This window comes from Heterodontus francisci, chromosome 2 (genome assembly GCF_036365525.1).
Source record: "Heterodontus francisci isolate sHetFra1 chromosome 2, sHetFra1.hap1, whole genome shotgun sequence".
Lineage (NCBI taxonomy): Eukaryota > Metazoa > Chordata > Chondrichthyes > Heterodontiformes > Heterodontidae > Heterodontus > Heterodontus francisci.
The window spans coordinates 92,257,597-92,284,022 of NC_090372.1; the positions used below are offsets into that span (position 1 = coordinate 92,257,597).

The 26,426-nt window shown below is 43.1% G+C and overlaps 1 protein-coding gene across 4 annotated transcripts in view; it reads left to right on the plus strand.

Moving 5' to 3' along the window:
* Positions 1-4,063: 4,063 nt before the first annotated feature.
* Positions 4,064-26,426, plus strand: part of LOC137345341 (alpha-1,6-mannosylglycoprotein 6-beta-N-acetylglucosaminyltransferase A-like) — a 172,819-nt gene continuing 150,456 nt past the window's right edge. For all 4 annotated transcript variants that reach the window (XM_068008841.1, XM_068008842.1, XM_068008843.1 and 1 more), the window contains exon 1: positions 4,064-4,142. The gene's annotated coding sequence lies outside the window, so the exon portion shown is untranslated. The remainder of the gene's footprint in view (positions 4,143-26,426) is intronic.

Consider the following 26,426-nt stretch of genomic DNA (forward strand, 5'->3'; position numbering starts at 1 on the left):
CCATGCCGCTCATAACTTTGTAAAGCTCCATCATGTCGCCTCTCCACCTCAGTCGTTCCAGTGAAAACAATCCGAGTTTTTCCAACCTCTCCTCATAGCTAATGCCCTCCAGACCAGGCAACATCCTGGTAAACCTCCTCTGTACCCTCTCCAAAGCCTCCAAGTCCTTCTGGTAGTGTGGCGACCAGAATTGCACGCAATATTCCAAGTGTGGCCTAACTAAGGTTCTGTACAGCTGCAACATGACTTGCCAATTTTTATACTCTATGCCCCGACCGATGAAGGCAAGCATGCCGTATGCCTTCTTGACTACCTTATCCACCTGCGTTGCCACTTTCAGTGACCTGTGGACCTGTACGCCCAGATCTCTCTGCCTGTCAATACTCCTAAGGGTCCTGCCATTTACTGTATACCTCCCACCTGCATTAGACCTTCCAAAATGCATTACCTCACATTTGCCCAAATTAAACTCCATCTGCCATTTCTCCGCCCAAGTCTCCAACTGATCTATATCCTGTTGTATCCTCTGACAATCCTCATCATTATCCGCAACTCCACCAACCTTTGTGTCATCCGCAAACTCAATAATCAGACCAGCTACATTTTCCTCCAAATTATTTATATATACTACAAACAGCAAAAGGTCCCAGCACTGATCCCTGCGGAACACCACTAGTCACATTCCTCCATTCAGAAAAACACCCATCCACTGTTACCCTCTGTCTTCTGTGACTGAGCCAGTTCTGTATCCATCTTGCCAGCTCACCTCTGATCCCGTGTGACTTCACCTTTTGCACCAGTCGGCCATGCGGGACCTTGTCAAAGGCTTTACTAAAGTCCATATAGACAACATCCACCGCCCTTCCCTCATCAATCGTCTTCGTCACTTCCTCAAAAAACTCAATCAAATTAGTAAGACACGACCTCCCATTCATAAAACCATGCTGTCTCTCGCTAATAAGTTCGTTTGTTTCCAAATGGGAGTAAATCCTGTCCCAAAGAATCCTCTCTAATAGTTTCCCTACCACTGATGTAAGGCTCACCGGCCTATAATTTCCTGGATTATCCTTACCACCCTTCTTAAACAAAGGAACAACATTGGCTATTCTCCAGTCCTCTGGGACCTCACCTGTAGCCAATGAGGATGCAAAGATTTCTGTCAAGGCCCCAGCAATTTCTTCCCTTGCCTCCCTCAGTATTCTAGGGTAGATCCCATCAGGCCCTGGGGACTTATCTACCTTAATGCTTTGCAAGACACCCAACACCTCCTCCCTTTTGATAATGAGATGACTGAGACTATCTACACTCCCTTCCCTAGGCTCATCATCCACCAAGTCCTTCTCCTTGGTGAATACTGATGCAAAGTACTCATTTAGACCCTCACCCATTTCCTCTGGCTCCACGCATAGATTCCCATCTCTGTCCTTGAGTGGGCCAACCCTTTCCTTGGTTACCCTCTTGCTCTTTATATATGTATAAAAAGCCTTGGGATTTTCCTTAATCCTGTTTGCCAATGACTTTTCATGACCCCTTTTAGCCCTCCTAACTCCTTGCTTCAGTTCCTTCCTACTGTCTTTATATTCCTCAAGTGCCGCATCTGTTCCTAGCCTTCCAGCCCTTACAAATGCTTCCTTTTTCTTTTTGACTAGGCTCACAATATCCCGTGTTATCCAAACTTCCCAAAACTTGCCAAACTTGTCTTTCTTCCTCACAGGAACATGCTGGTCCTGGATTCTAATCAGCTGACGTTTGAAAGACTCCCACATGTCAGATGTTGATTTACCCTCAAACAGCCGCCCCCAATCTAAATTCTTCAGTTCCTGCCTAATATTGTTATAATTAGTCCTCCCCCAATTTAGCACCTTCACCCGAGTACTACTCTTATCCTTATCCACAAGTACCTTAAAACTTATGGAATTATGGTCACTGCTCCCGAAATGCTCCCCCACTGAAACTTCGACCACCTGGCCGGGTTCATTCCCCAATACCAGGTCCAGAATGGCCCCATCCCTCGTTGGACTATCTCCATACTGTTTCAAGAAGCCCTCCTGGATGCTGCTCACAAATTCTGCCCCACCTAAGCCCCAAGCACTAAGTGAGTCCCAGTCAATATTGGGGAAGTTAAAATCACCCACCACTACAACCCTGTTACCTTTACATCTTTCCAAAATCTGTCTACATATCTGCTCCTCTACCTCCCGCTGGCTGTTGGGAGGCCTGTAGTAAACCTCCAACATCGTGACTGCACCCTTCCTATTCCTGAGCTCCACCCATATTGCCTCGCTGCATGACCTCTCTGAGGTGTCCTCCCGCAGTACAGCTGTGATATTCTCCTTAACCAGTAATGCAACTCCCCCACCTCTTTTACATCCCCCTCTATCCCGCCTGAAGCTTCTAAAGCCTGGAATATTTAGCTGCCAATCCTGCCCTTCCCTCAACCAAGTCTCTGTAGTAGCAACATCATATTTCCAAGTACTAATCCAAGCTCTAAGTTCATCTGCCTTACCTGTTATACTTCTCGCATTGAAACAAATGCACTTCAGACCGCCAGTCCCGCTGTGCTCAGCAACATCTCCCTGCCTGCTCTTCCTCTTAGTCCTACTGGCCTTATTTACTATGTCCTCCTCATTTACTTCACTAGCTGTCCTACTGCTCTGGTTCCCACCCCCCTGCTACACTAGTTTAAACCCTCCCGAGTGACGCTAGCAAACCTTGCAGCCAGGATATTCGTGCCCTTCCAGTTTAGATGCAACCCGTCCTTCTTGTACAGGTCCCATCTGTCCCTGAAGAGAGCCCAATGGTCCAGATATCTGAAACCCTCCCTTCTACACCAGCTGCTCAGCCACGTGTTTAGCTGCACTATCTTCCTATTTCTACCCTCACTGGCACGTGGCACAGGGAGTAATCCAGAGATTACAACCCTCGAGGTCCTGTTTTTTAACTTACTACCTAACTCCCTAAACTCCCCCTGCAGGACCTCATCACTCTTCCTGCCTATGTCATTGGTACCGATGTGTACCACAACCTCTGGCTGTTCACCCTCCCCCTTCAGAATGCCCTCTGTCCGTTCAGAGACATCTTTGACCCTGGCACCAGGGAGGCAACATACCTTCCTGGAGTCTCTTTCACGTCCACAGAAGCGCCTGTCTGTGCCCCTGACTATAGAGTCCCCTATAACTATTGCTCTTCTGCACTTTGTCCCTCCCTGCTGAACAACAGAACCAGCCGTGGTGCCACTGCTCTGGCTGCTGCTGTTATCCCCTGATAGGCCATCCCCCACAACAGTATCCAAAACAGTATACTTGTTAGAGAGTGTCAATATACAGTAAATATAGCACAGCTATAGGAAGCCATTTAATATACAAGATATGCAGCATAGAAATAGGAGCACTGTCAATATACAGTAAATACAGCACAGCTATAGGAGCAGTGTGAATGTACAATGTAAACAGCACAGGTATAGGAGCCTTGTCAATATACAATATATACCACAGCTATAGGAGCAGCGTTAATATATAACATACATTGCACAGCTATAGAAGCTCTCAATATATACAGCATGGCTGTAGGGTCAGTATCAATATACAGCACAGTTATAGTAGCACTGTCAATACAAAATATGCAGCACAGCCACAGGAAGTGCTCCCCACCACCCCCCCATCATCCTATCCTATCTTCTCCTCCTCTCACCTATCCGTTTCTCACTCACTCCCTCCCTCTCCCCTTTCCACCCTCTCTCTATCTTTTCCTCCCTCCCCTTTACCCCTTCCCATCCTCTCCACCTCTTCTCTATTCGTGGAAACTGTCATTGGTCTTTATCCCATGTGATTACCAAGGGAGCTTGAGTAGCTTTGTTTAAAAGGATGACTTTATTTGGATAAATATCACTCAAGTCTCCCTATGTTAAAAAAAAATTACAATATATCACTTCTGTTTATCACCAATGTTATGCATTACTGCCTGTGAATGTCGCGAGTTTCAGGAAATAAGCCCATTCGCACACAATACATTGAGCAGTGGCCGATAGAGCGCAACAACTGGTGGCTCGCACATGCGCAGTTCGCGGGGGCTGGGGCTGCTGGGAGTTGGAAGTGCTGCGAGCCGGAAACGGCGAGAACTTGGAAGCCAAACAGAAGCAGTGGGTGAGTGAGGGGAGCGCGCGTGGGTAGTTGCGTCACAATGGGTTAGGGACCCCTGACCCAGGCTCGGGAAGGGGGCTGGTGTGCTGGGAAGTGAGAGTCATAGGCGGGGACACCGCCCCTTCCTCACTGGGTAGTGAAGGGTCGTAGGCCTAGGGGTGTGGGTCTCTGTAACAGTGCTGATGGGTGGGTCACCATGTGGTTCAGGAGTTGAAGCGCATCTGACAAGTCAATGAGTTAAATTGTGCTGGTGAAATGGAGCGTACCGATCTCAGGTGCGCAGTCATAACCTTGTCCGAGAAATCGTCCCATTGCCCTGCCAGGCATATTTTATAACAAGGTATTTCAACGCCCATGTTCCCCAGTTGCAGCCACCACCCCTTCATTATCTCTACAACTTTGCAATAGTAGGAGGTATCAAAACCTTCTTTGTTCTCAGCTGCGCCTGTGATGAACTAATTGAGTAAGCAGGCTCGTGGAAAAAGCCCACAACCAAAAACAAGTATATTTCACCTCAGTCACCCAAAGGTCCCGCTGGAACGCTTTGGTCAGAACTTTCTGCTACTCAGCGACCACCTAAAAACAGGAAGTTTAGAATGAAAGGTCACCAAGGAAGGACAGGGATAAAAATACCTTTTGGGAGACACACAAGATTTTTTTTTCTTTCTATTTTCGTTTAGCACTGCCAAAGTGTTTCTGGAATGTATTGTCACAGTGGGGAAATGCCTACAAGAAAGTGTAGCAACTGGGAACTTGATAGTTGAGAAAACTACATACCAGAAAATAAATGACATGATCCAATCGCCATAGGGGTACCATGATGGTAGGACTGATATTGTAGTTGGCATGTATCTTGGATCAAGATGTCCCTCATGTTGTATTTGTTAATGTCTTTTGAGGCAGCCCTTTCCTTAAATGGCTGCTTTATCCTCTAGCTCTTTAATTCCTCCTCTTCATTATACAGGCACAAGGGAATCCCTCCCAGACACTGAAGTCTGCATATGTCTGGGTGGAGAAAAACTGGAACAGGATTTTGGACTGATAATTATTATTTGGCCTCTCTGACCCATTTTCCTTTGATATCTACTCCCAAACAGGGTGTAAATGGGAAGCAAATATAAGCAAAAGAAAAGCTTGGATTTATATAGTGCATTTCGCAAGCTTGGGACGTCCAACAGAGTTTTACAGCCAATTCACAGCTATCACCTTGATCTTTTTATTTCAAGTAAAAACGAAAGGTGCTGGAAATAGCGATCTGGTAGTATCTGTGGAGAGAGAAGCAGAGTTAACATTTCACGTCTGTGACCTTTCGTCGTCATCATGTTATTTCATGTGTCCTTGTTACTCTGATCAGGTGATCTCTAATCACTTTATTGTATCACTCTCCACAAACATCCCTCTTGCCCTTTCCCCACCCTAATTCCTTCTGTGTCTGCAGCTGGGAAAAAAACACTCTCAAGTCAGTTACAACTGTACTTGCAAAATTCCAACAGTCTAGCCTTTGGCCCTCCATTCACCATAACATATTTGCAGCTACTGATCTGCTCAATCACAGTCTAACCTCCACCTTTGATACCCTAGTCCTTTTAAAACCATTACTGTCTTTCACACTGGTTGTTTTCCCCTTGGATGACCCTCATCTCTGCTCCCTTAAGTCCAAGGGATGCAGTCTTAAATGTATATGGTGGACAACTGGTTTAGCTATGCACAACCAGATCCGCTGGACTACATAATGCATTATTGAGTCTTGCTTTCCTCTATCAAAACTGCTCGCTACTCCAAAATGATCCTGGAATACAGATAACCGTGGCTTCTTTTGTCACTGCAAACGATCTTGTGAAACCCCTCTCCCCTGTCTCATCTACCTTTGTCACTAAGATTGAGATCATCTGCCTCTGCTACTTCTCTTCCTTTCCCTAGCCCACCAGGCCAAAGTTCGTCTAAGGTTCCCCACGCCCTAGCCCTGAACTTGCATTTTTCTCTAATTTCTCTTCTATCTGCCCTTGTGTCCTCTCCAAGCTCATCTTGTCTTTCAGATCCACCTTCTGCTCTCTCGACCCTATTCCCACTAAACTGCTGATCACCCAAATTTCCCTCCTGGCCCCCATGTTAGCTGATATTGTAAAGGTTCTCTCTCTGCCAGTATCATACACCCTCCTTCAAATTTGCCATCATCACCCCTTCCTCAAAAAAAACCTTGAACCCCCTCTGTCCTTGAAAACTGCAGCCCCATCTCCAACCTGCCTATCCTCTCCAAAGTTCTTGAATATGCTGTCGCCTCCCAAATTCACGCCCATCTTTCCTGGAACACCATGTTTGAATCCCTCCAGACAGGCTCTGCCCCTGTCACAGTACTCAAATGGCATCAAAGTCACAAAGGACATCTGATGTGACTGTAACAGTGGTATCCTTCCTAATTCTTCTTTACCTGTCTGCAGCCTTTGACACAATTGATGGCAGCGTCTTTCACCAATGCCTCTCCTCCGTTGTCCAGGGGTGTGGAACTGCACTTGCCTGGTTCCATTCTTATCTATCCAGTTGTAGCCAGAGAATCACGTGCAATGGCTTTTTTTTTCCCACCCATAGATCATAACCTCTGGTGTCCTCTAAGGATGTATCCTTTGCTGTTCCTAATTCTCATCTACATACTGATCTTTGGTGACATCATCCGTAAACATCAAGTCAGTTTCCACATGTCTGCTGACGACATCCAGCCACCTCACTGCCACCTCTCTCAACCCCTTCCATTTCTCTAAATGGCTACACTACTTGTCCGACATCCAGTACTGGATGAATAGATATATCCTCCAACTAAACATTGGGAAGACTAAAGCCATTGTCTCCTGGCCCTGTCGTGAACTCTGCTCCCTAGCCACTGTCTCCATCCCTCTCCCTGGCAACAGGGTGAGGCTAAATCAGACTGTTCATAACATTGGTTCTGTATTTAACCCCAAGATGAGCTTCTGACCACATATCCATGCCATCACTAAGACAGCCTAGTTTCACCAACATAATATCACCTGACTCTGCCCTCTTTTAGCTCATCTGCCAGCTATAATTTCAGCATTTATCCTCACAGCAAGAGAAACCAGGTATCAGGGAACAGGGTGAACAGGGCAAGTGGCTGCATATCTCCTTAACCAATCAGATTGAAGGATTGAGAAATAAACAGGGCAAGGACTGAGAAGCGAGTGTAAATTAGGGTGGGTAAATTCAGTGTCAAACCAAGTACTGAAAGAGAAATGAGAGAGTAGGAATGATTGAATGAGGGAGAGAGAAAAATGACAATGAAAAGGTTTTTTAAAATGTAGATCTAAAAAATTTTATATGTAAAACAATTAAAACCTGAAGGAATGAGACTCCACACTTGTCGTAGCTAATTTTCAGTGCCAGAGAGCCGTTAAAAGGGTATTTAGACTGAAACGGACAAGACTTATCATTTTTTGGCGAGTTTAGCTCGTATCTACTGCGCAAGTACAGCAACTTCACACCGTTCAATGCATCTTGATGGTGAGGCTGACAGCACGATACTGGTATTGTAAAGCTAATGGTGGAGCAGTGCATCTTCAGCAGCAACTTTTGGAATTGTGCATTTAACCACACATTTTCCCTCAGCTGAAGTTGCTGTAGCATTTACACATAAATACTGGCAAGCATTGTTAGCCTCACTGTTATTCTGGCTGCAAATTATGGCCCATTATTCATATAGTACAGAAAATATGTTCTGACCAACCTCCTGGCTGTGTTTGTTTACATCTCGTTGGGAGAAAGAATATGCCTTGCATCTACAACTTCTCAAGTCCCACAGTAATACACTCCATACACAGGAGAGGAGTAATATTGGTCCACATTTTGCAGTGGTAATGACTGAAACTGTCGGGGTTCACCACCATTACTCTACTGAAACTGACATCAACATCTGGAGATCCACACCTGGAAATTCAGATGTTACTTTGAGTGGTTCTACACTTCTCCAGAGGGTGCGTGTTGAGGCACTCCTAGACTGCAGTCAATTGAATTGACAAGATCTTTGACTCTTAGACTGTTAGTCTCACTGTAAAAAACACTTGAAAAAGTTACACCTTGTTAAATGAGGTGTAACTAGGTTTTTAAAGGCGTATTAACTTCATAGTTAACGCTAAATACACTCACTGGCCCTGAGACGCTAATTTTATATATGTGGAATGCCAAATTTCTCCATTATGATAGAAAAATGCTGCATATGTTTTTTTAAAAATTAAATTTATTTATCTTTATTTTAGCTTTTATCTTAATCCAATCATTATTATTTACTTCGCTGTCTGAAAATTTAAATTAAAAATGGAGAATATTAATTGATTTTAACTTCCTGGTTTGTTGTGTGTAAATTCCTCAATGTGATTGGCTGCTTACCTGCTTGCTGACATCACTATTGCTGCATGCCAAGATATCTCCTGACTTAGCACCAGATTTAAACTGCAATTTGGAAAAGGGAAAACCATGCCAAAGAGATCGCTAGATCTTTGTGGGCAACTTGCTTAGAGGTCAGTGGTGAGCACCGTTGCTTCGCTGCTAACCACAAAATCCAGGCTATTGAGGATTATGTGTATGCTGTTGCAGGCTGGCTGGAATAACACACATCTTTAATGGTTAGATAGTACACAGGTGACTTTTGTGTTTTAGGTTGCCATGCATTTGGAATGGCACTGGCTGAAGTTTGGAAAGTTATTAAATGCAGTAATCTTGTTTTATCAGTACTAACCGTGGTGAATCATCCGTGAAAATAATTATAGTGAATGCGTTAATTATGGGTCTCATAGCTGAATTGTATTTTTAAAGCCCTCGGCCACTGGTCAAAAGCCAGCTGTTTGCTTCTTTCAAACTCCAGATAAGTTTGATTGGCTTGCTTTTTGAGGGTTCTAAACTTCTGACGGTAGGTTTCGGGTACTAATTCATATGCCCCGAGGATAGCATTTTTGGTCAGTTCATGATTTGATGAACTCTCATCTGGCAACAAGGAATAAACCTCATAGGCTTTTCCAGTTAGTTTGCTTTGCAGTAAAAGAGACCAGGGGCTGGATTTTATCTTGGGTGAGCAGGAATTCGCTACTGACGTAAAAGTCGGTGGTGAACCCACTTCTACCCAGCCCGGGGATCCGTGCCGCATTTTATGGGTCCCTGGGCTTTAATTGTCCCGAGGTGGGACTTCCACCCGCTTGAGGGAGAATGTCCCACCTCATTGAGCTGCCGGCCAATCTGCGGGCCACTGCTGGGACTGCAGCCCAGCCGACAACATGGAGCCAGGAGGGAAGGTAAGTTGGGCATGCCTCATTAGGGAGATCGGTCGTTTGGGGGGAGCAGGGGGTGTCTTGGGTCCCGGGGGTGGGTTGGGAGGTGGGGGCAGCCCTTAATCAGGCACCCTGTGCCTGACTTACATGGCACACACCACCCCCTCGGCGCGCAGAAAGGCCGACAGCTATCGCTGGACAGCCTTCAACATCCCCAGCACGCCCGCTTGCCATGGATAAAATAGCTGTGGAGGCGGGCGAGGGCCCTTAATTGGCCGTTTTCCCTGCCCGACCGCCATAAAGTTGACGGGAGCGGGGCGGGTAGGCCTCCCAGAGCCTCCCACTCAATTTCACGCCGTCCCCATGCCACCATCTGACCCGCTGGGGTGGCATAAAATTCAGGCCCAGGTCTCAGCTGGCCGTTTTAGCTGCCTTGCCAGTTTGTCGAAAGATATGAAAAACCCTTCCACATTTTCCTCATTGAATCTTAGAATCAGTTGGTGAGTTATAGAAATCTTGTACCCAAGCCTGAATTCTGATCCTCCATATTGGCCATGCTTTCACTAGGGTTACTCTGTCGCCCCCTAGCTAACTCAAGCCACCGTCACTCTCTTTCTTCGCATTCTTTCTGGAATTTTCTTTCTCTCCCTTTCTCTTCACATTCCATTTGGAAGGCTCTCTCTTTCTGCCTCTCCTGCTTCTCTCTCTCTTTCCTTGTCTTCTAATTCAAGTTACTTTTGTTCCAATTGTGTCTTTGCTAGCAGTACCCTGTCTGGGACTACGTCTAACACTGCTTCTGCCTCTTCAGATTCAAGGGAAAAATGGTGGGCCACTAACCTTAGGAGTTCAGTCTTCCTAGCCTTGCCCCGTACAGTGTTCCCACACTGCTCAGCCATTTTTCTCAACTCCTCCAGAGACAATGCTTTTAACTTATCCCAAGTTGCTCTACACTGGCATAGAGAGCTACTCGCTTCAGTTGCAGACATATTAGTATACAATCATACACAACCACAAGAAAATCTGTCTTGATTTGCTCTTTTTTGATAGGGAACAATTTGGCTTCCCACTTCAATTTAACTCGTTTGTCTGTGGGTAACAGACAAACGGAGCGGCACACTGGCGCAGTGGTTAGCACCGCAGCCTCACAGCTCCAGCGACCCGGGTTCAATTCTGGGTACTGCCTGTGTGGAGTTTGCAAGTTCTCCCTGTGTCTGCGTGGGTTTTCTCCGGGTGCTCCGGTTTCCTCCCACAAGCCAAAAGACTTGCAGGTTGGTAGGTAAATTGGCCATTATCAATTGCCCCTAGTATAGGTAGATGGTAGGGAAATATAGGGACAGGTGGGGATGTGGTAGGAATATGCGATTAGTGTAGGATTAGTATAAACGGGTGGTTGATGGTTGGCACAGACTCGGTGGGCCGAAGGGCCTGTTTCAATGCTATATCTCTAAACTAAACTAAACTAAGCAATCCCAGATGAGTCCCAATTTCTGTTATGACCAGGTGAGCAATGTTTTGAGGTCTTCTTCTGTCTTTACCTGATCTTATTATAACAGGATAACAGGGTTTTATTTTTAAACAAACTGTGTTTTGAGCTTCCCTTTGTGTGAATCCTTGTTCACAGTTTTCCAATTAGCAGGCTTTCTTTGGTTTAAAGCAGAAAGAGCTGGTTTGATCACTTCTGTGTGTTGGCGAAACAGGGACTGGCTTCCTTTGTGTCTACATTTATTTATTTTATTTATTTATTTAGAGATACAGCACTGAAACAGGCCCTCCAGCCCACCGAGTCTGTGCCGACCAACAACCATCCATTTATAATAACCCTACATTAATCCCATATTCCCTACCACATTCCCACCATTCTCCTACCAATTACCTACACTAGGGGCAATTTACAATGGCCAATTTACCTATCAACCTGCAAGTCTTTTGGAGGTGGGAGGAAACCGGAGCACCCGGAGGAAACCCACGCAGACACGGGGAGAACTTGCAAACTCCACACAGGCAGTCCCCAGAACTGAACCCGGGTCGCTGGAGCTGTGAGGCTGCGGTGCTAACCACTGCGCCGCCCAAACATTGTGGTGTATTATGCAAATGTCCTTCCAGTCAGAGAATGCAATTCTTTACATTTTAATATTCATGTGGCGAAATAATGTGTGCCTCAGTCTTGGCAGGGGGGTTTGCCTGACAAAATCCTTTGATGATTAACTGAAACAAAATAAATTTAATAGAGCAGCCATTCATATGTATACTTAAAAAATAAATTGAATATCTTGACAACTTCCTGGAAATAGATTAATCTGTTTCAAACACCTGTGCGATATTATCTCATTTTATGGCAGCAATAACCAGAAGCATTTGTACTTCAAAGTATTCTTGGACTATTACCATCCTATATTTTGTGTTCAACTTGTCCTAATATCTGTCTCTTAGACAAGTCAAATCTTTAAGTAAATTTAGTTTCAACTTCATATGTACTATAATAAAGAAATAAGCCAATGGCACAATTCATAATAAATAAAAAATAGTTCATTTTGTTGCATTGGCTTTCAACATGCATTTCTTTCTGTACGGTTGGTGAGACTGAGCCTCATTCTTAGGTTGATATTTTGAGTTCTCAAGGTGCTGTGGTCTTCTACGGTTAGGGATTGTTTTAAAGAAGTTAAGGGGTGGCTCCTAACCTAATGTCAGCAATAGCTTCTCATTACTGAGTATCTTTATGTTGACTTGTCCTTTTTGGTGCTGGATATTCTACCTTCGTAAACCTGAGGGCATCCAAAACTCTGCTGTCCATGTCTTAACTCACACCAAATCCCATTCACCTATCACCACTGTGCCTGTAATGGCTCCTGTTCCAGCAACACCTTGAATTTAAAATTCTCATACTTATTTTTAAATCCCTCCATGGCCTCACCCCTCCCTATCCCTGCAATCTCCCCCATTCCCATAACCCTCTGAGACAGCTGCGCTTCTCTAATTCTGGCCTCTTGAGTAAAGGCCTGCTACCCGACCCAAACCCAACGGGACCTGACGACATGTGTCTGGTTCGAGTCGGGTCGCACTTTTGGGTCCGGCATTCGGGGTCGGGTCAGGCCGGATCGGACACGCTCTATCACCACCTCAGGTAAATGACTGTAATGTTAATTTACTTTTTAGACTTTAAAGGTGGTTTTGTTACAGTTATTTCAAGCTTGTGCAGGTCAGGAACAAAGTGAAAAACCGAAGATAGGTTAACTGATGGTCGGGTCGGGCGAAGGAAATAATGGAAGGACTCTGGCTGGGTCGGGGTCGGATGGGGTTCTGTCGGGCTCGAGTCAGGTTTCATTTGCAGACCCGAGCAGGTCATTACTCTTGAGTGTCTATGCTTTTAATTGCTCCATCATTGGTGGACACGCCTTTGGTCGCCTAAGCTTTGGAATTCCCTCCCTACACATCACTGCCTCTCTACCTTATTTTCCTCCTTTGAGATGCTCCTTAAAATCTACCTCTTTGACTAAGCGTTTGGTCATCTGACCTAATATCTCCTTATGTGGCTGGGTATCCTATTTTGTTTTATATGGCTCCTGTGCAATGCATTGGGATGTTTTATTACATTAAAGTTGCTGTATGAGTATAAGTTGTTGCTGGATGCTAATCAGGAGGTAGATTGAAACTTGCAGCATTTGCTAGGCACTGCTGTGTGCTGGGCTGGAACTGAATTATCCATTGTCTCATCTTCAGGGATGGGAAAGGATACTATCGGCATGTGCTGTTAGCTGATTTCATGTAAGTGACTTTATGAAAGGTTTCAGAACGGCTGGCCTCCAGGTGGCCCCAAGCGTTTAAAAAAGAAATCTGCTTTTGAAGATTTATGGCAGTGCGGGGGGGTTGGTGGGGACTTTAACCTGGGTGTGTGGGTTTGGGTACAGGTGGGGGAAGGGTGAAGAACAGGAAAAATGTGAGTGCATCGGGAAGCTGGCTCCAACAAGCCGATTTCAGCGTTTAACTTGAGCGCGTTTGGCTACTTGCACACAATCCCCACCCCGTTGGCCCATTAACATACTCAATTAGAGCATGACTTTCTGAACCACATCAGGATGGGTGCCATCCTGGCTGCCTTAGACTGGAACTCAGATAAGGAGCGATATGAGCAGCAACTGCAGAAGTAGCAGCCTGGTCATGAGAGACTTCTGGCTGCACAGCAGAGGAGTGCAGTTTACAGGGATACTACTCACATCACAGAGTCTACAGGCAGAAGCTGAGTTTCTTTGGCACGTCCAAACAGTGTTTTAGCGGGCTCAAGTTGTTGTGTCAGCTGGTCGCAGACGTCTGCCTGGTAAAGTTGCCACCGCCCTCAACTTTTTTGCCTCCAGATCTTTCCAGGGCTCTGCCGGAGGCATATCCAGAAACTCTCAGTCGGCGGCCCACAAATGCACAAGACAAATGACTAATGGCTTGATTGCCAGGGTGGGCAATTATGTGAATTTGGTCTGTGATGACAGCAGTCAGAATAAGCTTAGGGTTGTGTCTCTGGCTGGCTTTCCACAGGTGCAGGGCATCATCGACTGTACACATGTGGCAGTCTGGGCACCCAGGAGAATTCATCAACCCAAGGGCTTATATTCCATCAATTTGAAGTTGGTGTGCAACCACAAAAAGATATTTCTGCAGCCATGTGCAAGATTCCCGGGGTGCTGCCATGATGCATTTGTCTTGTGGTTGTCCAAGCTCCGTGACATCTTCAGACCTGGAAGCAAACTTAAAGGATGGATGCATGGAGATGAGGGATTTCCATCTCTAATTTGGCTGATGACAACTGTCAGACACAACCACTGAAGGCCAACAGTGCTACAGTGAATGCTGTAGGACCACCAGATGTGTGATTGAACAAATCATCGGCATGCTGAAGATATGCTTCAGGTGCTGAGATAGTTCTTCGGTATGCACCAGCTTGAGTGTCCAAAATAGTTGGGGTTTGAACTTGCAGGAAGAATAAGGCACAGAGCTCAGACCCTCTGTGGATGATTCTGAAGAGAAGCTGATGAGGACAATATCAAAAGGCAACTTGTCACCCAGCACCCAAGAATGGACAAGTCAGGAAAGTGATGCAAAAAAAAAAAATTGAACTAAAGAACATAAACATCACAACATAACATTTTCTCATTGCTTCATGCAGGAAAATTGTACATACTGAATGACTCATTTAATTTTAAAGCAGGTTTAATTTGTGATTATGTATATTTAATGCACCCACCGGTCTGACTCATCGCTTTATCAGGTGGTTAAGTAGCGATGACCAAGTATTAATGAGACTCATTTTACTACATGGCACCTGAGACACTGGATCAGACAACAGCCAGCTCATGCAGTAAATGCAAGATCCCAACACTTGTGTTCAATAATATTTATTTGGTAAGTCTATAGTGCATTTCTTAGAGTACAAAATTAATTCTCATTGTTACTTTTGTTATTGGGATATCCTGTTGTACAAGTTGGTGTTAGAGTAGCAGTAGTTGTTTGTACAACACTAAATGCTGTAATGATCGCACAATTTTTATTTGTTTCAAAGTCCTTGTTAAAACCTGGGGACAGTTTTGAAGTACTAAAAAGTTCCCATCTTTTCAGAAATGTGTTAGTTAGGTGATCACTGTACTATTTACAGTGTCAGTCACTTGCATTTGAATTATGAAATTAATTATGTTTGGTATTTTAAGAACCTTGTTTATCACTGCTCGAACTGCATTGCATTGTTAATATGTAGAGATCTATATATTCTTTCCCTCTGTTTATTTGGAGAAATAATTATTCCTTTTTTGAGAACAGGCCTATCTACAATATATTTTATCTGACTGGGCCATTGCTCTCAATGTACGCCTTCCTGCGTAGGAACAGGAGTAGGCCCATGGAGCGTGTTCTGCCATTCATTTAGATCATGTTTGATGTTGTGACCAGGTGAGAAAGGGGTCTAGGGGTTCCTCTCAGCCTTTTCCTGTTGTGACCGTAACAGGGGTTAATTTTTTTTTTAAAACATCGTGTTTTTAGCTTTCCCTCACTGATTCCTTGTTCACTGCTCTCCAATTGTAATGGCAAAGAAATCAACCAGACAGATTTTCTTAGATTTAAACAAGAAAGGTGTAAGTTTATTAACCTTAAAACTCTAAGTTGGTTAAAACTACTAAAAATACACGACTCAACCACGCTGGCCTGCACACACAATAAACACACGCAGATAGAGACAGAAAAGGAGAAAGAATCAAGGGGAAAGGTTTGAAGCAATAGCTGGAGTTCATTTAATGTCTTTTGAGTTTGCTGTAAAGTCTTTTATTGCAGTTAAATCTTGCTGTCTCGTTGGGGCCCAGTACACACTTTCAAACTTGTTTTGATGGTTTTCTGTCTTCTGGAAATCCAGCTGCAGTCTCTTCTTTTCGTGGGAAAGGGAGAGACCTTCCTTTTCTTTTGTCTTCAAATTGTAGTCTGACCCAAACTGTTCTGTGAACACAATTCAAACCAAAGCTAGGTCAGTCATGTGACTAGCTTCTTTTTTGGGACAAACTGCCCAGTGAGTTTTGTGGATTCTTTCAATCTTAGTAGACATCCTCAGTAGGGGACTGGAATGCTGGCTTTCACACAGTCAATGTCTTGTGATCAAAATCCATTTGGTTAATTGAATCTGGGAGCAGTTCCATTGTCTTCTCCAGGCAACTGTATCTTAGAATGCAATGTTTCCAGCCACTGTCCTGTTAGAATGCAGGTGCAGCATGTTTCAGTCCAGTAAGAGTTTAAAATTAATGTTCCATATGATGAAATTAATATGCCTCATTCTTGGCAGATGTGGTTTTCATCACATCGATCAGTGATATAACGCTATATAGCTGCATGTACCACATTTCCTTAATACCTTTGGCTAACAAAAATCTATCAGTCTCAGTTTCAAAATTAACAATTGATTCAGCATCAATTGCTGTTTGCAGAAGAGAGTTCCAAACTTCTACCACCTTTTATGTGAAGAATTGTTTACTAATTTAATTCTTAAAAGGATTGGTTCTAAATTTTTTGACTGTGCCTCATAGTTCTAGGCTCCCAAAATAGCAGAAATAGTTTATTTCAATCCCCCCAATGGGTTGAATTTTATTCTTTTGTCGCCATCAATGGCGGCGGGCAAAAGAAATGCGGACCACACACTGCCATGCTGCTGCAATGTACCACGCAGTGGCACAAGATAATATGCCAGTCGGGCCCACCAACCCCCCCCCCCCCCCCCCCCCCCACCCCCGCCAATCACGTGGTGGGACAGATACTGTGACGCCGGCAATGGCGTCAGCTGCCCTTGTGCAGGCGCTGTCACCATTTTTAAAGGGCAGCCAGACCTGCCACTAAATTTAAATATTTAAAACCGTACCCCCCCCCCCCCCCCAGTACACCACAGTAAAAAAAATATTGCCCCTTTCTCCCTCAATAACACTTACAGATAATAGTTGCCCTACCCACCCTCCCAAATGACTTAACATGCAAGACATGGCTTTCCCCCAACCCTCCCCCAAAAACTGTTCAAAGTGCAGAGGTCCCCCTTCCCTACACTATTGATGCACATTTGACCCCATACCCCCCTCCCACCCTAACACACTGAAAATCCTAAGTACCCCTTTTTCCTACCTCAGCGGTGCCAGCTTTTCCTTGACGGGAAAGTGAATGCTTGTGACTTCCGGCCACCGCTTGTAAGATCCCGGGCAGCAGGTAAGATCGCTGACAACTTTATTTAAATGTATTCATTTTCTTAATTTACATATTCAAAGTCTGGTCCCGTCGTCCAGCGACGAGGAGGCTGCCGTGGAGTCTTGCCGTTGCCAGGAAGATCGGGCCCGGCACTTCTGGCGCCAGGCTCCGTGGCGGGCCTCTGCCAGTACAATCTTCTGGTTCCACCCCCGCCATGGATCCTGACATTGGGACCTCAACAAAATCCAGCCCAATCTGTTCTGCTTAATGTCTTGAAAAAGTCAATCAAATCATCCCTTAACATTGTAAATTCCAGGGAATACAGCCTACTTTGTTTAATCTCTTGTACCAATTATCTATGTACCTGGACTCCAAACTCTCTTTGGATCTCCACTGTTTGTAGCATTTCACCATTTAGAAAGTATCCTGTTCTATCCTTTCTAGGTCCAAAGTGGATGACCTCACGTTTACCTAAATTGAAATCCATTTGTCACAGTTTTGTCCGTCACTTAATCTATCAATATCTCTTTGTAATTTTTTGCTTCCATCTACGCTGCTTATAATACCATCTATCTTTGTGTCATTGGCAAATTTGGATATGTGGCTTTCTATCCCATCATCTAAGTTAATGAATATAGTTGACGTCCCAACACAGATCTTTGTGAGACACCACTAGTCACATCTTACCAGTTAGAGTACCTCTCCATTATCCATATCCCCTTTTTTGTTCCACTCAGCCTATTTTCTAACCAGGCCAATAATTTGTCTTCAATTCCATGAGCTTCAAATTTAGCTAACAGTCTCTTATGAGGGACTTTATCAAATGCCTTATCCATAGGCATTCCCCTGTCCACTACTTTCTCATCTCTTCAAAAGAAAATTCAGTGAGTTTCATCAGGCATGACCTACCCCTTACAAATCCATGTGGGTTCTCTCTGATCAGCTGAAAATTTTCAAGGTGTTTAGTTGCCCATCTTTAATTCTGGACTCCCGCAATGACCCGACAACAGCTATTAGGCTAACTCGTCTGTAATTCCCTGGTTTCCTACTGTCACCTTTCTTAAAGAGCTGAGTGGCATGCACAATTTTCCAATCTAAAGGAATGGTTCTTGAATCAAGAGAATGTTGGAAGATTATAGTTAGGGCATCTGCAATGTTCTCTCCTTTTAAAACCCTGGGATAGAAACCATCTTGTCTCTTTAGTGCCATTAATTTTGCCATTTACTGCATCTTGCCTGAGTTAGTTTTGTTGAGTCCCTGTCCCTGATTCAGTAAAGTTTCCTTAGGATGTCTGGCATGTTGACCTCTTCTGCTGTAAACACTGACGCAAAATAATTATTCATCGTGCCCGCCATTTCCTTATTTTCATTAACATCGCCTTGATCAGTTTTCAAGTGACCCACATTGCTTCTGACCTCTTCTCAAATGTAATTGTAAAAGTTTTTTCTACTGATTTTGGTATTCCTTGCAAGTTTTTTTCATACACCCTTTTTGTAGCTGTTGCTATTCGCTTTATCACCCTTGCTGTTTTTGTATATTTCCTATTTGCCAGGTGCTATTTTTTGCATCTTTGCATGCTTTTTCTTTTACTTTTATGATCATAAGATCATAAGAACTAGGAGCAGGAGTAGGCCGTCCGGCCCCTCGAGCCTGCTCCGCCATTCAATAAGATCATGGCTGATCTTTTCGTGGACTCAGATCCACTTACCCGCGCTCTCACCGTATCCCTTAATTCCTTTATTGTTCAAAAAGATATCTACCTTAGCTTTAAAAACATTTACTGAAGAAGCGTCAACTACTTCACTGGGCAAGGAATTCCATAGATTAACAACCCTCTGGGTGAAGAAGTTCCTTCTTAATTCAGTCCTAAATCTGCTCCCTCTAATCATGAGGCTATGCCCTCTTGTCCTAACTTCACCTGCCAGTGGAAACATCCTCTCTACTTGTATCTTATCTATTCCCTTCATAATTTTATATGTTTCTATAAGATCCCCCTTCATTCTTCTGAATTCCAATGAATATAATCCCAATCTACTCAGTCTCTCCTCATAAGCCAACCTCCTCAACTCCGGAATCAACCTAGTGAACCTCCTCTGCACCCTCTCCAGTGCCAGTACATCCTTTCTCAAGTAAGGAGACCAAAACTGCACACACTACTCCAGGTGCGGCCTCACCAGTACCTTATACATCTGCAACATAACCTCTCTGCTTTTAAACTCAATCCCTTTAGCAATGAAGGACAAAATTCCATTTGCCTTCCTAATTACTTGCTGTACCTGCAGACCAACCTTCTGTGATTCATGCACAAGGACGCCCAGGTCCCTCTGCATAGCAGCATGCTGCAACTTTTTACCATTCAAGTAATAATCCTTTTTACTGTTACTCCTACCGAAATGAATGACTTCACATTTATTAACATTGTATTCCATCTGCCAGACCTTTGCCCACTCACTCAATGTATCTATGTTCCTCTGCAAAGTTTCACAGTCATCTGCACACTTTGCTCTGCCACTCATCTTAGTGTCATCTGCAAACTTTGACACCCTACACGTGGTCCCCAACTCCAAATCATCTATATAAATTGTAAATAATTGCGGTCCCAACACCGATCCCTGAGGCACACCACTAGTGACTGATTGCCAACCAGAATAGCACTCATTTATCCCCACTCTCTGCTTCCTGTTAGTCAACCAATCCTCTATCCATGCTAATACTTTACCCCTAACGCCATGCATCCTTATCTTATGCAGCAGCCTCTTGTGCGGCACCTTGTCGAAGGCCTTTTGGAAATCTAGGTACACCACATCCACTGGGTCCCCATTGTCCACCTTGCTCGTAATGTCATCATAGAATTCCAAAAGATTTGTCAAGCATGACCTGCCCTTCATGAACCCATGCTGCGTCTGCCCAACGGGACAATTTCTATCGAGATGCCCTGCTATTTCTTCCTTGATAATAGACTCAAGCATCTTCCCCACTACAGAGGTTAAGCTAACCGGTCGATAATTCCCCATCTTTTGTCCACCTCCCTTTTTAAACAGTGGCGTCACATCTGCTGTTTTCCAATCTGCTGGGACTACCCCAGAGTCCAGCGAATTTTGGAAAATTACCGCCAGTGCACCTGCTATTTCTCCCGCCATCTCTTTTAGTACCCTGGGATGCATTCCATCAGGGCCAGGAGACTTATCAATCCTTAGCTCCATTAGCTTGCCCAACACTACCTCTTCCGTAATAATGATTGTTTCCAGGTCCTCACCTACGTTCGTCTCTTTGTCAATTACTGGCATGTTATTAATGTCCTCCACTGTGAAGACCGATACAAAATACCTGTTCAATGCCTCGGCCATTTCATCATATCCCATAACTAAATTCCCCTTCTCATCCTCTAAAGGACCAACGTTTACTTTAGCCACTCTTTTTCGTTTTATATATTTATAGAAACTTTTGCTATCTGTCTTTATATTCTGTGCTAGTTTTTTCTCATGTTCTATCTTACTTTTCTTTATAGCTCTTTTTGTGGCTTTCTGTTGACCTTTAAAGGCATGTTCTAGTTTCATGCTGTTTTTGGCCACTTTGTATGCCTTCTCTTTCAATTTGATAGCCTCCCTTATTTCCTTAGACACCCATGGCACATTACCCCTTTTCTTCCAGTCCTTCCTTTTCACTGGAATATACTTTTGCTGAGCACTTCGAAAAATTGCTTTGAAAGTCCTCCACTGCTCGTCAACTGTCCCACCATAAAATCTTTGTTTCCAGTCTACTTTAGCCAAGTCCTCCCTCATTCTATTGTAGTCCCCCTTGTTCAAGCGCAGGACCCTGGTATTGGATTTTATCTTCACACTCTCCATCTGTATTCTAAATTCAACCATACTGTGATCACTCCTTCCAAGAGGATCCCTAACTATGAGGTCATTAATTATTCCTGTCTCATTACACAGGACTAGATCTAGGATAGCTTGCTCCCTCGGCGGTTCCATTACATACTGTTCAAGAAAACTATCACGGATACACTCAACGAACTCCTCCTCAAGGCTACCCTGACCGAGCTGGTTTGACCAATCTACATGTAGATTAAAATCCCCCCATGATAATTGCCGTACCATTTTTACAGGCTTTAGTTATTTCTTTGTTTATTGCCCGCCCCAATGTGTTGTTATTTGGTGGCCTATAGACTACGCCTATCAATGACTTTTTTTTCTTAGAGTTTCTAATTTCCACCCAAATGGATTCAACCTCATTCTCCATAGAACCTATATCATCTCTCAGCACTGCCCTGATGTCGTCCTTGAATATCAGAGCTACACCACTTCCCTTACCTTCCTGTCTGTCCTTCCGAATAGTCTGGTACCCCTGGATATTTAACTCCCAGTCGTGACCAACCTGTAACCATGTCTCCGTAATGGCTACCAAATCATATTCATTCGTGATGATTTGTGCCGTTAACTCATCAACCTTGTTACGAATGCTACGAGCATTCAGGTAAAGTGCCTTTATGCTAGCTTTCTTACCCTCATGATTTCCAACATCTCTAATAATAACTCCTGAGTTATCCTTCTTTTCTGCTTCTTTCATAGTCTGCCTTGAACTTAAACCCTCCTGCACACATGTTAACCTGCTGCTTACCTTTTTATTTACTATCATACTCCGTCGTTTTCCCTTTCCCTTCCCCCCGACTCACTAGTTTAAAGTCCTAGAGACCACCCTATATCTCTTACCTCTTCAGTTGACCATAGCTGTCTTTCTTGGCAAGTAGAACTCTTGCCCATTAGGGGTATAAGTTGGTTCTGTATCACATTAAATTCTTTTTTCAGCACCTCCTACTGATCATCTGTTGTTTTACCCTGAACAGTCTTTGTCTCATCCCATTGAAGTCAGCCTTATCTAAATCTAGAATCTTAGTAGCTGTTTCACATTTCCCCATTTCAAACACTACCTTGAACTCGATCATATCATGATTGCTATTAGATAAATGTTCACGCACTATTCAGCTGTAAACTAAATCTCGCTCATTACTAACTCTAATATGTCTTTCCCCCTTGGTTGTTGGACATATTATTTCAGAAAACTATCCTGGACAGACTCAGAAAATTCACAACCTTTCTAACGTGCTAGTCTGCTTATCCCAATCTATTTGAAAATTAAAATCCCCCATTAAATCCATTTTGCCTTTGGTACATGCTTGTCTAATCTCAGCATTTATACAAGCTAACACTTCACAGCAACTACCAGGGGACCTATATACAAGTGCCACTTTCATCCTAAATCCTTTTCTGTTCCTTAATTCTACCCATAAAGTCTCCACTGCCTGCTTACCTCTCGTTATATCCTCTTATCATTGAAGTGGTTTGATCCTTAATTATTAAGGCTACTCCTCCCCCTTACCATTTTCCCTATCTTTCCTGTAGACCTTATAACCTGGTATGATTCGTTCCCAATTCTGGCTGGCTTGCCGCCATGTCTCTGTAATGGCTAGAATGTCATACCCTTCAAGTTGAATTTGTGCTTGAAGTTCATTCAATTTGTTCCTTATACTCCATGTTTATATAAAGAATACTTATTTGAGCCATGCTTCTGCTGTAATGCTTTACTCACATGTTTCTTATTTCTCAATCCTGGTTTAATTACATCCTTTAGTTTTCCCTTCACCTGCAGTGCGTAAAGCACAATTTCTGACTATTAGCCTACTGTCTTTTTTGTTTTTCAAACTATTATCTATACTTGTACACTCAACTCCTGAAAGAATCGAATACTGTAGCTAAAAAAATGCTGTTGAAAGTAGGGGCGCAATTCAATTTAATTTCAAAAAATAATTCAAAATGTGACTGGTTTTGCAAAACTGAAACTGTTGCATGTTTATCTTTCCTGTACATTAGGCTGAAAAATCAAGTTCAGAGTGCTAGGCATGAGGGTCTGAGGCCAAGTGTTTTGCACTGGATTTTGTGGTAATGACTTCCAGAATGATCTACACCTTTTCTCTTTTGTTTTTTTTTACTGATTATTCCAAGTGTTTAAAATGCCAACAAGAATGGCAAATGTGGGTGCATTATGTTATTTAACTTGTATTGTGAGCATAGAATGGAGGACTCAAAATGATAGAGCCTGGAACAGGATGGAATCCTTCTTTCCCCTCTCTCCAACACGGCACAGCAGAAAAGTGGAACAGAATTCTAACTAAAACAGTTGATGCTGTAATCATTAATGTGTCAATAAGAAACCTGGTTGAAAGGCACTTGGGTTATTAAGATAAATAGAACTATTTGGTCCTATAACTTTTTCCTCCCTTTCTGTTCTGTAGTGAAGCACTTAGTTGTCCATAGTGGTATACTTAAAGTCAGGAACTTACTATATGGGAAATTATAGGTACAGAGTCATGTCCCATCACTACATGGCACAGTGCATTGGATCATTCCTGAGAGTGACCTTCAAAATAATCATTGGTTGAGATTATAGACCGTCAAAATGTTAATGAATAAATGTGTGATAGTTCCTAATGCCAACCCTGGGGTAGGGAAGGGAACTACCATTTACATTCCTCCACCTAAAAAACATCCAGTGACGACGATTCTGTTTTCTGTCCATTAGAATGCTACTGCATTCCCTTTAATAGCAATTATATCTATACACCTGTTATACAACACCTTATCAAACACTTTCTGAAAATCCATATCTACCACACCCACTTCATTTCTTTTGTCTGTATATTCAATTACTTCCTCCGAGAACTCTAAATCTGTCAAACACAACTTGGCTTTTGTAAATCTGCGTCCGTTGTAACTCGAGTCTTTCTTTTGAGAATTTTTTGTGCAGTGGTGTTAGACTGACAGTCCTCTGATAGAAATTCTATATTCAAGAATTGATGAAAGATTGTAGTGGGGGGATGGTGGGGGTCAGGTCTATGCTATTTTCTCCCTGAACACATCTCCGAATTCAAAAAGCATGCATTAGAACCAGGTACTTTGTCTAATTTGAGGTCCCTAAATTTTTCCAATATTTCACTTGGATAATTTTATTGATCTCACTTCTTTTGTATCTGCATTTGTTACAGGAAGGAATCAAAATACACTTCATTGTGCATAGTTCCAAACTTCTTTCCAGGTCCTGTTAATGGTGATGTGCACAATTGAATTGCCCAGATTCATCTTACAGCAGCGTAACCTCTCACTGTGAATAATGCCATAGGAGATGTGCTAGTGGCTATATATTTTGGAAAGGACATGGCATTAAAACATTTAATGGGAGTGTGTTCAAGAGTTTCTATCCTGTGCCGAATAGGTTAAGATTACTCTGCTTATTTTAATGTTTGACTTTTAAATGTGAGCTAAAAATTGACTTCACAGAACTGTATCTTTAAGCGTTCCTTGCCTGTATCAGGAAAGTAAGTGAATGCACAATCTGTCCTGTTCCATCCACATTTTCAATGAGAATCAGCTACCTGTCTTTGTGCTACTGTCTGTATTCAGTAACTGATCAGCTTGCAGGTTTAGAACACTCAGTATAAGAATATAAGAGCAGGAGTAAATCATATGGCTCCTCAAGCCTGCTCTGCCATTCAATATGATTATGGCTGACCTGCCTCAACTCCACTTCCTATCTGTTCCCCATATCCCTTGATTCCCTGAGAGACCACAAATCTCTGTATTTCAGTCTTAAGTATACTCAACAATGGTGCATTCATAACTCTCTCGGGGTAAACAATTCCAAAGATTCACAACCCTTTGAGTGAAAACGTTTCGCCTCATCTCGGTCTTTAATGATCAACCTCTTATACTGAGACTGTGCCCCAATGTTCTATATTCCCTAGCCAGGGAAACAACCTCTCGGTGCCTAACTTGTCAAGCCCCTTCAGAATCTTGTATGTTTCAATGAGGTCACCCCTCATTCTTCTAAACTGCAGAGAATATAGGCCCAATTTACACAGCCTTTCTTCATAGGACAACCCTATCAGTGCAAGATCCAATCTGGTGAAGCTTTGCTGTACTGTTTCCAATGCAAGTATATCCTTCCTTAAATATGGAAACCAAAACTCCAGGTATGGTGTCACCAAAGCCCTGTACAATTGTAGCAAGAATTCCTTATTCTTGTACTCCAATCCCCTTGCAATAAAGACCAACATGCCATTTGCCTTCCTAATTATTTGCTGTACCTGCCTGCTAACTTTCTGTTTTCATTGTACGAGTATACCCAAATATCTCTGAACATCACCATTTAGAAGTTTCATGCCTTTTTAAAAAAAATTCTGCTTTTTCATTGTTACTAGCAAAGTAAATAACCTCACACTTCCCCACATTATACTCCATCTGCCACCTTGTTGTCCATTCACTGAACCTGTCTTATGTCGTCCTCTGAGCTTGCATTCTCATCTAGCTTTGTATCATCAGCAAACTTAGATATGTTACTCTGTCTCTTTGTCTAAGTAATAATTGTAAATAGCTGAGGTCCCAGAACTGATCCTTGCAGCACTCCAGTAGTTACAGCTAGCCAACTTGAAAAAGGCTTGTTTATCCCTGTTCTCTGCTCCATGTCCATTAACCAATCCTCTGTTCATGCTAATATATTACCCCCAACTCCATCTTGCATATTAGCCTTTGTGTAATACCTTATCGAATGCTTTTTGGAAATTCAAATATGCCACATCTACTGGTTCCCCTTTATCTATCCTATTAGTTACATCCTCAAAAAAAACTCAAATTTGTCAAACAGGATTTCCTTTGGTAAAGCCATGTTGACTTTCTCTGATTAGACATGATTTTCTAAGTGCATTGTTAAGGCTTCCTTAATAATAGATTCCAGTATTTGCCTAACAACTAATGTCAGGCTGACAGGCCTGTAGTTCCCTGTTTTCTCTCTTCCCTCCTTTCTTGAATAGTGGTGTTACATTTGCTAAATTCCAATCCACTGGTACCATTCTAGAATCTAGGGAATTTTGGAAAATCGTAACCTGTGCATCCACTATTTCTGCAGCTACCTCTTTTAGAACCCGAAGAGGTAGGCCATCAGGTCATGGGGATTTGTTGGCTTTTAGTCCCTTAAGTTTCTCCAATACTTTTTCTCTGCTGATATTAATTACATTATGTTTCTCAGTCTTATTAGTCCCTTGGTTACCATCTTTCTGGTATGTAATTTGTGTCTTCTACTGTGAAGATATACACAATATTTGTTCAATGTCTCTGCCATTTCCTGATTCTCCATAACGGACCAATGTTTATTTTACCTACTCTCCTCTTTTCTATATACTTGTAAAAGCTCTTACAATTCTGTTTTTGTATTCCTGGCTAGTTTACTCTGGTATTCTATCTTTTTCTTTTCTATCAACGTCTCTGCATTGAATTCC